Below are 13995 nucleotides of genomic sequence, written 5' to 3'. Positions count from 1 at the left end.
TACGTTTTCAGGCACAAGTAACACATGGCTTTAAAGTTTCCTTGGCAAACAACCATTTACCACTGCTAAAGGTGGTAAAATAGAGCTGATGCAGCTCTTCAGCTGTTTAAGAAACTGATGAGCCTAAAACTGTGGCAGAAGGGATCAATGAAACAATATCATGGTAAACAATATCATTGATAAAAATATTGTGTTAAAATATCGATCACCAAAATATTCATGTTCCTATTCTTTTACTGGTAAGGACAAACATTTCAGACAAAAATATAGTGGACAGTAATATCATCCAAAAACATACAAAAATATTGATGTTGTAATATATATACAGTTGAAAAAAGTCGTAAAAATTAAAACATATAATATATAAAATGTATATTTAACATTTACTGCTTTAAAATCATCTAAAAATAATATGTTAACAAGGTACATTTACCAGGAAAACTGAGTAAACAGCAGCTTATGGGACTCATGTTTATAATATACAGTTTAAATCCGATGATCATATAGAAATGGCCTTTCTGCAGGAAAAAAATGACTTTAAAAACGAGGACACAGATAAAATTACAAGTTCTTCCCCAAGAGATTGTATGACCATAAAAGCAGGCCAATTGATCTGAGCACCGGGAGTATCCATCTTTTCCTCTGTACCTGGTAAAATTTGCAGAAGAATAAAACAAGCATAGTCGTCTGTGCTGATAACTCATCACATGGGCATTTATTGAATTGTCTAGAGCAGTCATTTGTGGCTGGAAAGCTAAGTGGTCTATGGAGAGCAAGTTTTAGGCTGGCATGCGCTTTCGAGCAACAGGAATCAAATCAACCCCTCTTTTGTGGGAGTTTATTATTTGGCTTAATGTGAAGGGCGTTGCTAATGAACTCTGCAATTTCCAAAAATCGCTCCACTATATCTTTCTGGGGATTGCCAAAACCCAGACACTTGTTAATAGCATCGCTATAAATATATATACACACATTTAAACACGCTTACGTTAAAACAATTAATTAACAAAATATATTATTAATTATTCAGCCCCAAAAACACGCTACTAAAAATACTATAAACATTTTAAAAAATCTAAAAATTAATAGCAAATAATATAAATTATAACAAATAAATGGTTGTTCAATCTGAGCTCGAGCAATCTAGGTGGCTAAATGGTGGGGGGCATTCGAAGCATCCAGGGATATATTGGCCGAGGCTAGCCGGAGGCTTAGAGAATATTTTCTTTCTTAGGATATAGTGAACCAGCACACCTGTTTCCAGACACAGTATGATGAAATGTGAGCTTAGTGGCCGCCTTTCGGCATGGTCACTAAAAAAGAATTGAAATTTGTGAACTATTAAAGAGATCTGGGATGGTACATATAATTCTATGGTTTCTGATTCTGACCAGATAGGAAAGGTCTTTCGGGAGCATTATGAGAAGCTCTATACTTTAGACTGTAATCCTTCTTCTCATGTAATTGAGACCTTTCTCCAATCTATTGTATTTCCTTCTCTCGAAAATGACTTTTGGACAACAATTGAATGGAAACAATTCTAGAAGCTATAAAGCTGCTTCAGAATGCAAACGCTTGTTGCAAATATGGTATACCATATGAGTTTTATGAAATTCTTGCCCATCAGATCGTGGATCCTTTTTTCACATTGTTCAATGATTTTTAAAGTAGGGGAAAGATTCCTGCGGAATTTACGGAGGAGGTTGTGGTCAGTCTTTTTTTTTTTTGTGTTTAAGAATTTTATTGAGTTTTCAAGAGAGACAAATAATGGTCAGTCTTTTAAAGAAATAGAAGCCGGCTGGACAAGCTGGGTCTTACCATCTGAGAAGTGCTTTGAGTTCCGGATATAAATTATTCGCAAAGATAATCACATTAAAACTAGCCCCTGCTGCTCTGTCACTAGTACATCAAGCCCAAAACAACTTTTTGCCAGGCAGAACTTTATCTACCAACACCAAATTTTAAATACAAGCATTAGATTTTGATCTCTAACAACAAATTACGAGCAGCCATCATTATGTTAGACGTCGAAAAGTCATTGCACCGTGTACAGTGGGGAATTCTCTTTATGATTCTTCGGCGGTTTGGTATCCCCCCCCCCGCCCCCCCAAATGGTTCAACTAGTGCATAATCTCTACTCTAAGGCCAAGGCTAGAATAATGGTGAATTCACAGTCGGCTGGAGTTATTTCCATCTCTCGGGGCAAAAGCCAAGGGTGTCCAATGTCACCCGTATTATTCGCCCTTTTTGTCGAATCTTTAGCATCTGCCCTTAGGCAAGACCCTGAGATTCGCCCACCATTGTCCAATGCTCGCAAGCTCAAGTTGTTTGCCGATGATATAATTTTGTACTTGGCTGGTAATAGCCACAATATCGATAATACCTTTCAGAGAATCAAACTATTCTCGTAAATCAGAAGTTACAAGATTAATCAGACCAAGTTTAAGTGCTTCTTTTCCTTTGCCCCACACCTTTCTTTCTTTGGAAATACACCAACGTTTTTCACGACATTGCTGATCTGTTTAAATTGAACTATTCTAACTATTCTACCACTCTTAGTAAAGTTTGCGGGCTTTTAAATAATTGGCAGAACCTGCAGATATCTATTATTGGGCGTATGGCCATTATCAAATGTCAATTCCCCCTTTATTTATGTTTATTTTTTCCAAAGTTATTATTTTGGTTAAGCAGGCATTTGTTCTTGAAATAGGTCAACTATTTTTCAAGTTTTTATGGCAGGGGAAAAAAACCTTGCACGAAGTTACAGACATTGCAGATGTCAGTTCTTGATGGAGAGTTGGCACTTTTTTTTTGATTGGCTGAATTGTGCCACCGATTAGTTGTTTCTACCTCCAGTATATGCTGAATGAACGGGGTGGACTTCTACCGTCTTTTTTGAAAATCCCTAAACTACCCTAGCACTCACTGTACAAAATTCCACATAAGGTGGTCAGGATTTCGTCATTTACAGGCTGAATACTGTTTTCTGTTGACCCATCCATCTGTACCTTTATCTGAAATTAAAACTGTAGGCCTGTCCCTCCTGGAATTGATTATCAAGAAATGGGAAAAGGCTCTGTACTGGTTTTTGGGTCACTCTCTTTTGGGAGGGCACATTAAAACATGAGCACAGATATTTGAGGACAGGGACAAGGTTACGCCTGATTTGTCATTCTCTGACCTCCAAATCTATGAGCATGGGGGGGCGTGGCCAAGAAAGATGGCTGAGCGGATGTGAGCCGCTTCAGCTCCAGACTCCCGTGGCTGCCCTAAGTGATTTTTCTGACCTGCAGAGAGTCGAGCACGGCCCCCGCGACGAGCCATGCAGTGTAACAGACCCGGAAGTCAGCAAATGGTTCTGACGGCAGCTCTGTGAAGGGGAAGCTGACCATCTGCGGCAGTGTGGCGCGGGACTGGAGCGTCCTCCATTTTGATGCAGAGAGTGACGTGGGCTGGAACGGGTGCAATCCTTTTCCCACCAAATGCCTCTGTTCCTGGTATTCTGAAGCGTTGGCCGCTGCAACCCACCCCTGGGGATATGATGTTGTGGGGGCTGTCTGGGTCTGCCCCTGCCCACCCGATCTTCTGCCACGGCCTCGAGGGAGCAGACGCTGACCGCACGGCTGCAAAGTGACTTAAGTGAAGCTGGGAGGCACGCCTGGAGGTACGCTCGGCGCTTGGTGGTCAACAAAGAGCATAGGGGATGATTTATGCTGAAGGTGAGAAGCGCTAGGGTATTGAGCCCTTAAACAAAACGTCCTGAGCGACTGGTGATTCCCGTGCTGGGAGAAGACTCCATGTGGTGCCCTGCCTGACCTAAAAATGGCGCCTGCGCCCTGAACTGGCCCTGGGGTGTCCCTGGTTCTGTGCCGCTTGACCACGGGAGGCTGGTAAGCAATACACTCCCTCTCCTGTTCCCCCCGTGGTTGAGACAGTTGCCTCTGATTCTGCCGACCGTGGTTGCCACCTTCTTGCTCCAGTTGCCTGACCTTAAAATGGCCGGTAGTACCCATAGCTAGCGTCCGGCCTGTGATTGCGCAGGGTTCCTGAAGAACCTAGGGGGCTCCTTGGGATGCCTTTCCATGACACGAGCCGGTCTGAGCTCCGGGGTTCCTCGCCGCAGAGCCCTTATGCCACCTAAGAAGACGTCAAACAAAGTCTCCTGTTACTTTACTACCACAGACAAGACCTCCACTTTGGATGAGTTGGGCCATGTGCGGACCATGGCTCTTACCAGGGAGGATCTGGTAGCCACACTACGCGACTTGAAAACTGACCTCTGCCAAGAGCTTAAGAAGGATCTACATGCCTTCATAGACCAACTGAAAGCCAAACTCATGGGAAAGTTGACCTACCTGCTCCAAAACATGGACGCGGTGGGTTCCAGGGTGCTGGAAGTGGAGGAACAGACACAGGCCCTCGATGCCCACTCCCACAGCCTACACGAATCCCAGCTGGCACTTTGGTCCCAACTGCAACAGCTGCTTCTGAAGGTGGAGGATTTGAAGAACAGGTTTCAGAGAGACAACATACGTATCCGAGACTTGGAGGGGGGGCGGAGGGGCCCGACCTTGAGGCGTTTGTCGTGGGGCTCTTGGCGGAACTGTTGGCCCCTCGTCAATTAAAGATCAAGATTGACTGTGTCCACCGAGTTGGGCCCACGCAGGCAGGCGAACGCAAACGGACACAAGATATTTTGGTGAAACTACACTCCTATCAAACAAAAGAGGCCATTCTGGGAGTGGCGCAGAAGAAAGATGAGGCCTCCTTTCAAGGATACAGATGTTCTCTATTTCAGGACTTGGCACCTGCCACCCTGGAAAATCCCTATGGCCTGTCACCACCAAGCTCCAGGAGGTCAACATCAAATACCGCTGGACTTATCCCTCTGGTCTCGTTTTTTAATATCTCAACAAGTCCCACCATGTATGGAGCTGAGTGAGGGGTTGCGAGTCCTCGGCCTCCCGGTGCCGACGGAAGAGGATGCCCTAGGTCCCTTTACCGGCGAAGGCCGACCCAGAAGAAAGACCCGGTCATGACAAACAGTTACACGAAAAATAGGTCGACACCTAAGTGACTCTCTTGTTCTGCGCAGTGAGGTTTCTTTAATGCTGAGTGCTGAGGTGCCTGTCCCACGCCCACGCGTGAGACCACAAGGAGTTGCCGGGATGGACCGACGATGTGGCAGAAAGAGCCTGCCAATTCTCCATACTACGATGCGGAGGTGTGATCGACATCCACAGACTCTACAAGTACTCTCTATGCTACAGCAGTATGGCAGCAGGGGGTACGGGCTTTGACCGTACTGCCCAAGTTGTTGTTTCGCTTCTACATGAAGTTTTCTGCCAATAGCCAGTTGGCATCTTGGCATTCTTTTTTGTGGGGTTGCTGGGGATTTGGTTTTGGGGAGAGCTCAAGGTGGTTGTGATGGGGGGCTGCGGGGATTTCGGTCGCATGGGGATAAAGTCAGTAGGGCGTACATGCTAGCGCCAGGGCAGCAGTTATATCACAGAAGGGGTGGTTCTCTGCGGGATGTCCAATGGGAGTGTCGGGGATCCTCAGCTTTTTAGATGGTCTCGATAGCATCCTGGAATCGTAAAGGTCTCAATTGCTGCAAAAACCGCAAAAAATTCGGAAATATATTATGACTGTCAATTTGAGGTAGTGGCGCTACAAGAAACGCACTTGAAAAGGTCGGAGGATGGGCGACTCCTTCATAGAGCCTATCCTTTAATTTACCAATCATCGGTTAGCACAAAACACAATGGGGTCGCTTTGCTTTTGCGGTCTTCAGCTAAATTCCAGCCGGAAGCAGTTAAAACCAACCGGGAGGGGAGGACTCTTATGGTGAAGGGGAGCCTGCGGGGCACGTTGTGCACCTTTATCTCTTTGTACGCACCGAATACGGGACAGGAGACTTTTCTTTCTAATACACTTGATATAATAGGCGGTTTCGCGGAGGGCCCAGTGTTTCTTTTAGGTGACTTCAATCTCACTTGGCATGACAAGGTAGACAGCTCCCACATACACAGGTCGACTCTCACCTGCTTCCCTAAAGGGCTCAAACAAAAATTCCACACCCTAGGCCTGCTAGATGCATGGCTGACACTCAATCCTGACTCCAGAGATTATACATATTTCTCTCATGTGCACCGCATCTACTCTAGGATCGATCACATTTTTATCAGCCAAACACTTCAGTGTTCTCTTCGGGCTGCCCAGATCTAACCAATTTCAATTTCGGACAATGGTCTCGTGTCTATTAGTTTAGCGTGGGGGGTACCCAAATCCGACACTGCCCGATGGTACTTCCCAGCCTCTATCAATAGGGGCAAATCTCTCAAGGAAGACTTGAGGTCTGCTATTACTGAGTTCTTTGTACTCAATGCCCCGGGTTACACCTCCCCACAAAATAACTGGGACGCCTTTAAAGCAGTTTTGCGGGGTAAATGCATCCAACTTAATGCCGCCCATAATAAACAAAGGACGAAAGAACGTTTAGCTTTGGAGGCGGAACTGGAGGCTGCTGAAAAAGTGCACAAGGATCAGCCGACACGGGCACTACAGAGACAGCTCATGGGTAAGCTTAGAGCTATCTACCATAATAGAGCCGAATACACATTACTGCGACAGACATCGTACCTGCAGGGGAACAAGGTTGGGACCTATTTAGCACGTCAGCTGCGAGAAAAACTAGAGCACGAGTATATTAGGCACCGACGGGCAACTCTATCACGATGACACCAGTAAAGCTAACTTTGGAGCCTTCTATGGAGACCTCTACTGAGGAGCTCCCCCGACCTCATCCTGCAGCAGCAATATCTTGACTCATTAGAACTCCCCCGTCTAACACCAGCGGTGGTGGAAACGTTAGATGCTCCCATCACATCAGAGGAGGTTAGACAAGCCAGTAATAAACTGAAACCACACAAGGCACAAGGCACCGGGGCCGGATGGCCTCATGGCTCACTTTCATATGTGCTTTGCCTCCGAGCTGACTCCACACTTAACTTCTCTGTTTAAAGCCATTGCGCTGGATGCCAGGTTTTCGGCCTCAATGGCCGGGGCTGTTATCTCTGTCATTCAAAAACCGGGGAAGGACCCTCAGCTTTGTGCATCTTATCGACCTATAGCCCTTCTCAACCTAGATGCGTATACTCTTCGATCTTGGCTGCCAGGCTTGAGGACTTGATGCTCACTCTAATCCACCCGGACCAGTCTGGCTTTATAAAAGGGTTGGCAAACGCATGACAATATTCGAAGCACTATCCACCTTATAGAAACAGTCTCTAAGTTTTGAATCCCCACAATTCTGGTAGGGCTTGACGTTGAGAAGGCCTTTGATAGGGTCGACTTGTCCTTCCTCTTCCTCACTATGCAGAGATTTGGCTTTGGAGAGGGGTTCCTCAATATGGTCCGGGCCAACTACCACGTCCTGCAATCACGGTTAATAGTTAATGCTCACCAGTCTCTCCCTTTTGCCCTTAGCAGAGGCACGCGTCAGGGCTGCCCCTTTCCCCCCTCCTATTTGCCCTTAGCATCGAACCCCTTGCTACATGATTCAGGAATAACGAGGCAATACGAGGCATCTGCTTTGGAGGCACAGAGCATAAAGCCTCCTTTTTCGCAGACCATGTTCTTTCAATTCTGTTGGAACCCTCCTACTCCCCTCAGAGCGGTGCAGGAAGATCTACAACATTTTGAGCGGGTCTCTGGTTTTAAAGTGAATCTCTCCATATTAAATCTCACACTCTTGGATATAGCTGTGGCATCCCTGCGGGGTCAAACAACGCTTCAATGGGCTAAACCCTCCCTGCTTTATCTCGGTGTGCCTCTCACTCCTAAAATTGGCGACCTATTCAAGGCAAACTTAAAGACCTTAAAAGATGGAAGCCACTGTATATATCCTGGTTAGGGCGGATCAACACCGTCAAGATTGTATTGCTGCCCCTGCTTTTGTATCTCTTTCAGGCACCCCCATAACACTGGAGCGTGATTTCTTGCCACACTTACGATCGTTGGTAATCAAGTTTGCCTGGCAGGGAGGTAGAGCTCTCCTCCCCTTCCATGTTGTGCAATGTCATAGACACAAAGGGGGTGTTGCTCTCCCCGAGTTCCATTTATATTATCAGGCAGCTCAACTGAGGGTGATCATGGAGTGGACGATGCGAGAATCTGAAAAGCACTGGCTCCATATGGATAGGGCGATTGTGGGGCAGATCCTTTGGGATGTCCTCTGGAAGCCGAAAGCAGACAGACCGGCAAATGCATACCTTAGCACACCAACCTGCCCTACCCTCACGGTATGGGATCAGGTTACGAAGCGGGAGGGCTTGACCACTTTCCCCTCTCCTTACACTCCAATCCATTTAAATCTGGCCTTTCTACCTGCAATGAGCGAGGGACCCTTTGATATCTAGCAGAAGGGTGGTTGTTTAAAACTGTCTGACCTATTCCATAACTTTGACATCAGGACCTTTGACACTTGCAAAAGAGAATTCCTGGTTCCCCATAAGGAACATTATCAATACCTGCAACTCAAGCACTGGGTCACCCTCCCACACATGAGAGATGCCGCTACCAGAGAGCTCACAGAGCTGGAACGGTTGGTACTCAAGGCGGCAACCATGAAGGGGGCAATCTCTTCACTATATACCCTACTCCTAGATACACTACACGCACCCCAAGTGCATTACATGTCCTTTTGGGAGCAGGTGCTGGTTCGGGGGGTCTCAGACACCGAATGGAAACATCTATGGGGCGACATTGTTAAATTTAATTACTCGGTGGCTTTGCGGTTAGCTCACTACAAGACATTACTGAACTGGTACCTTTACCCCACCAAGCTCAAAAAGATCTTCTCTGACACTTCGATCTCTGCTGGCAGGGCTGTGGGTTACAGGGGGATTCTCGCCATATCTGGTGGGATTGCCCAGGCATCCGACCTTTTTGGGAAGAAAATCTCTCGCACATTAAGGACATACTGGGGTACCCTGTCCCGAATTCTATAGAGGAGGTTCTACTAGGCCTTAAAGATCCCAAATTGGAGCACCAAACAAGGGCAGAGAGACTATCTTGTGGGCATGCCTGGGGGTGGCGAAACTCACGATTGCATTTGCTTGGAAAAAGAAGGCTGCACCGGAGATTTCTTTATGGCATGCCCGGCTGTGGAGGATTCTCTCTATGGAACGCCTTGCAGACATCTTCCGGGATGACGTTAAGGCCTTTGAAACTAGGTGAGGATCATTGGTGTCTTACTTGTACAAGGGCCTACCCTTGGCGGTGTGCCCTCCCTCCTTAAGGTCCATGCATCTCTTCCAGTTCTAACCCTCTCGTTACGAATTGACCACAGCCCCCATCACTCCTCTCACAGTTTAGGCTCTGTTTCTGCGGCCGCACCTTCTTGACGCATCTGTGCGACCTACTCTATTCCTGTAAGGTTACTCCACCACCAGGGCTTGGGGGGGGGGGTTAGGATGGGGTTGCTTTGTTCTTCTTTTTTAGCTTTTTTTCTTCTTTTTTTTACAGTCTATATGGTTTTGCTCAAGGGTGGTGTGCCCGACATAAAATGGTTCTCAGCTTTGTAGATAACAGGGGGATTGTATCAGACCTAGCGCTATGTGCACTTGGACTTCCATAAGCCTATGGGTTTGACTGTGGGTTCTGTGCACCCTACTGTTCTCTGTGTGTGGTATTCCGTATAATGCTGAATAAAAAGATTTTTGACAAATGTATGAGCATCTTCGGACATATCTACAGGTAACTAACACAGTCAAAGATCATATTAGCAGAGCACATTCAGAATGAAACTTGTAGGTGTCGGCAATTGGTATCGACGGCTATATTCATATGTGCATTAGTCTACAGCCACCTTAGCCTTTACCTCATTGTCATCACTTCTCGAAGGAAGGAAGGATTATCCAATCTCATGTCTTATATGTGGAGCCAATTATAAACGTATGACTTTCTTTTCAAAATGGGATCTATATCATACACTGCATCTTATCAGCTTAATGTACTCATCTGCGTTAGATAGCTGCTTTAGCTTGCAGGCATGTCTGTAGGGATTGGACCCATATAATATTTCTCTGTCCCCAATTTTTTTTTTTTTTGGAGCAAGGTTATGGAGGGGCTAAGTCACAAACTACAAATATTAGTCAAACCCAATCTACAAGGGGCACTATTCAGGATTCCTCCAGTTGAGTGCTTGCTAACATTATATCAACTACAACTTTTCTGTATCAGGTCACTACTAGCCAAATCATTGATCTTGCAGGGATGGAAATCAGTGAATGTGCCTGGATTTGAGCTCTGGGTAGATACAATTAAACAGGTTAAGAAATATGTGTAACTTTACGCTCAAAGGATTGGTGCAACCAAAAAAGCTGCAAGAATTTAGCTCTGTTTTAGGGGGGCTTAAATCTAAGGGTGGGCACTGACAAGGTAGTGGTAGCATAAAGATTCTAGATTTTTAGATTGTTGTATTTGTATTTGTATTCTGTTTGCTCTATCATGCGTTTGTATTGATGAACTAATCTTGCTTGTATGAATGTATTTCTAGCATACTGATTATTAAAAAAAGTCACTGTTAAAGAGTTAATCCTATTTAACACTTGCAATACATGTAGTATATTTTGAGGGAAAATGATTATAGCATACATGAATCAATTTTTGAAAAATAGCCAATTTCTGTGAACCACATTAATATGTAAAACAAATTGGATTGTGCAGTTAATTAAAACGTTTAAAATGATCATCTAAAAGAAAAAGACATAAAAAATAAACAACTATTACTATAACATCTATTTCATTCATATAAGAAAAAGTATTTGAGTCTGTGAATATTTAATATAGTATTCCCACTTCAGTTTATTCAACAGTAGGGAAATTATTTGACTTTAGAGGGGTTAGATTTACTATTCCTATTCCAGTCAGCACAACAGTAGGGAAAGGGTTGCAATTCAGCGGGTGTTAGATTTACTATTCCTACTACAGTCAGAGCAACAGTAGGGAAAGTGTTGAACTTTGGAATGGTTACATTTAGTATTTCTATTGCAGTCTAGGGAACAGTAGGGAAGGCTTTGGACTTTAGAGGAAGAAATAGATTTACTATTCCCACTCGAGTTTAAGCAATAACAGAAAAAATGTTTGACATACAAAGGATTAAAGACATGAATACAAATCCTATTAAATGAGTAAAAAAAAATTGAACATCACTATAAAAACATGATTAAATTACAGTATACAGAAATAAATATATATATATTGATAAAAACATGTTTTAACATATAACTTAAACAAGAAAGAAAAAATAAAATTACATACAATAATAGCATCTTCACTAACAACAAAAATAACACAATAATGAAATCACTTATTTATTTAATTTCAATAATACATAAAAAGCGAATTATTTGTAAGTAACAAACATCATCTCAGAAACAAATTCTCACACAAAATAATACATATCAAAACAGTATACCTAATTAATTGACAAATACTAAATTACACATAAATATAAATATACAAATATAATATTTGTATTTTCCTAGGAACCTACTCACCTAAACAAATAGAATTAAAAAAATACTTGTTTAGTAAACATATAAAAATTAAAACACATTAAAATAAATGACAATCTACAACAGTTACACAATAATTAATATATTAAGCAATATACATAATTACAAAAAAAGCATTACATTATAATACATTTAATTTAATTAATCAACCCGCCCTATTCCTTTACAATCCCAGCAAACCACAACTACGACTTGACTTAAATAAATCAGTATTAACCGATGTACATAATTAATAATCAAATGATTAATTAACAAATAAAATCTACTTAATAATTTATAATTTTTATTTTTTTAGTTCAAATCTTTGAATTGAATTTTCTGCAACGTAGGATAAACAGTACATATGCATAGAAGTACAGTGGTAAAATAAATAAATATACAGATAAAGCGTGGAGTGGGTATTTTGACATCATAAAGAACTTTCCATTGTATACCACTACAGACTCAACAACCCTCTACTAAAGTATAACTTAATATAATAGGTAATAAACTGCATATATAACAATTCATTACATAATTAGTTAACTTCTACAAACTTATTACCAATATTGTTTTCTATAACTTCATTAACTTCCCACCCTTCATACCTACAGACTCAATGACCTGATACTAAAATATAACTTACTATAACTAATAATAAAACTAAATTAAAAATGAAAATGTACATTTTACATTCAAAACATAACACCTGAAAATGCATAATTAATCAACAATTAAAAATTATTTATCTATAAAAAAACTTAACAAATACACTAAACATATTTAAATAACTTCCCACCCTGCCCCACTACAAACCCAGTTACCTGCTATTACACTATAAATCACTCATAAGATTAGAAAAAAAGTAAAACACTTAAAATTACAAACTACTTTTTTAAACATTATTAGCAATTATACCAACAATACTAAAATGAATAAAAAAAATTATTTTTTACAACATATTACTAAGAACAATATTAAAAACAACAATATTCTTGAAAATACTCTTGCCAACGATATTCTATATATCACAATATTTTCGCATCCTGATCTATCTGTTCCACTATTTATTAGTTCCTGCATTTCTAACTCAATATTTTGTCCAAACACCGGCAGAGGCCTATCTCAAATTAGCTCCTACAGTGTTCACTATTTGTGATTATGTCCAATTATCTCTTGTCAAAAAAACAATTCCAAGGGTTTAGTTCCAAAATAGACTCTTTTTTGTATGAAACAGTGAAATTGTCAGGGATCTAGCTCGTTCCGAACAAACAGTCAAGGAGACTAGCTGATTCCAGGACAAGGCAGCACAATGGGGATTCTTGCTCTAAGTGGAGACAAAGGCTTTCTAGAGAATAGGGTTTAATATAAACATCAGAATACTTGCAGGCTTGGAGGGAAGCAGGACAGCAGCAGATTGGAACAGGAAGCCTGCAGGGTAACCATCAATATAACAGAAGTAAAAACAGGAAGGTAAAAGTAGGAAAATGACAGCCAAACTGTCATAAATGATAGAGTGCTCCTTTGAAGTGAGTTGAAAAAGATCATACAAGAAGACATGGAGCAGATTAATCTCACAGAGTTTAAGGAGATGCATAGTAGCTCTTATACAGAATGTGTGCTGGGTGCTTCTCTGTGCCAAAGGCACAAGCCTTAAAATCTATCTGGCACCCTTGAAGGCAATGAGCATTAGAATATAAAATAAACTTGCAAGACAAAGCAGAACAGTGGTAGGTAATTGTAACAGAAATTGGGTTAAGAGAAAATCTGGACTAGAATAAGGGCCAGGAACAGGACTGGAATTACAAAACTGAATATACTGGAAATCTGCACACTAACTTGATCTGGACAGGAATATGCAGCCAGAACAGGAACACATAAATACAGGTCAAGGAATCTGCATATACAGGACAGGTCTGGATGTGTGCAGTCAGAGCTAGGGTGAAGGTAATAGGAAAAAAAGAGGAAGGATAAACAAGAGACTGGCAGCAGAGACAATTTACAAATCATGACAGGAGCATAGAATTAAACAACAATGTAAACTGGGATCAAAGGCAGGCCTTGAAATAGCTGGAGGATCGGGCAGATAGCAAGGAGACAGTAGCAGAGTCAGTTGTAATCCACTGCACTCTGCACTCGCAGGGCTGAAACAGCTGAGGTCTCAAGGGAGGAACACAGGTTGACGGAGAGAGGCAGATGCAAGCAATCAACCTGGTGCTAGGAATTAGGGAACCACCACAGAAGGGAAGGCAGAATTGAGACTTGGAAAGGGGAAGACCAAGAAAATCAGCAGACATAGGACAGGAGCGAAAAGTCCAGAACGCAGATATAAACAGGTCAGAAAGGCTTTGGGATGCAGGAATAGAGGCAGAGAATAGAATACCATGACCAGGGCATGATTGGGGCAGGGTTTGGAGACAGAAAGGACTACATG

This window comes from Triturus cristatus, chromosome 6 (assembly GCF_964204655.1).
Source record: "Triturus cristatus chromosome 6, aTriCri1.1, whole genome shotgun sequence".
In the NCBI taxonomy this organism is placed as follows: domain Eukaryota; kingdom Metazoa; phylum Chordata; class Amphibia; order Caudata; family Salamandridae; genus Triturus; species Triturus cristatus.
This window is presented reverse-complemented; position numbering follows the sequence as displayed.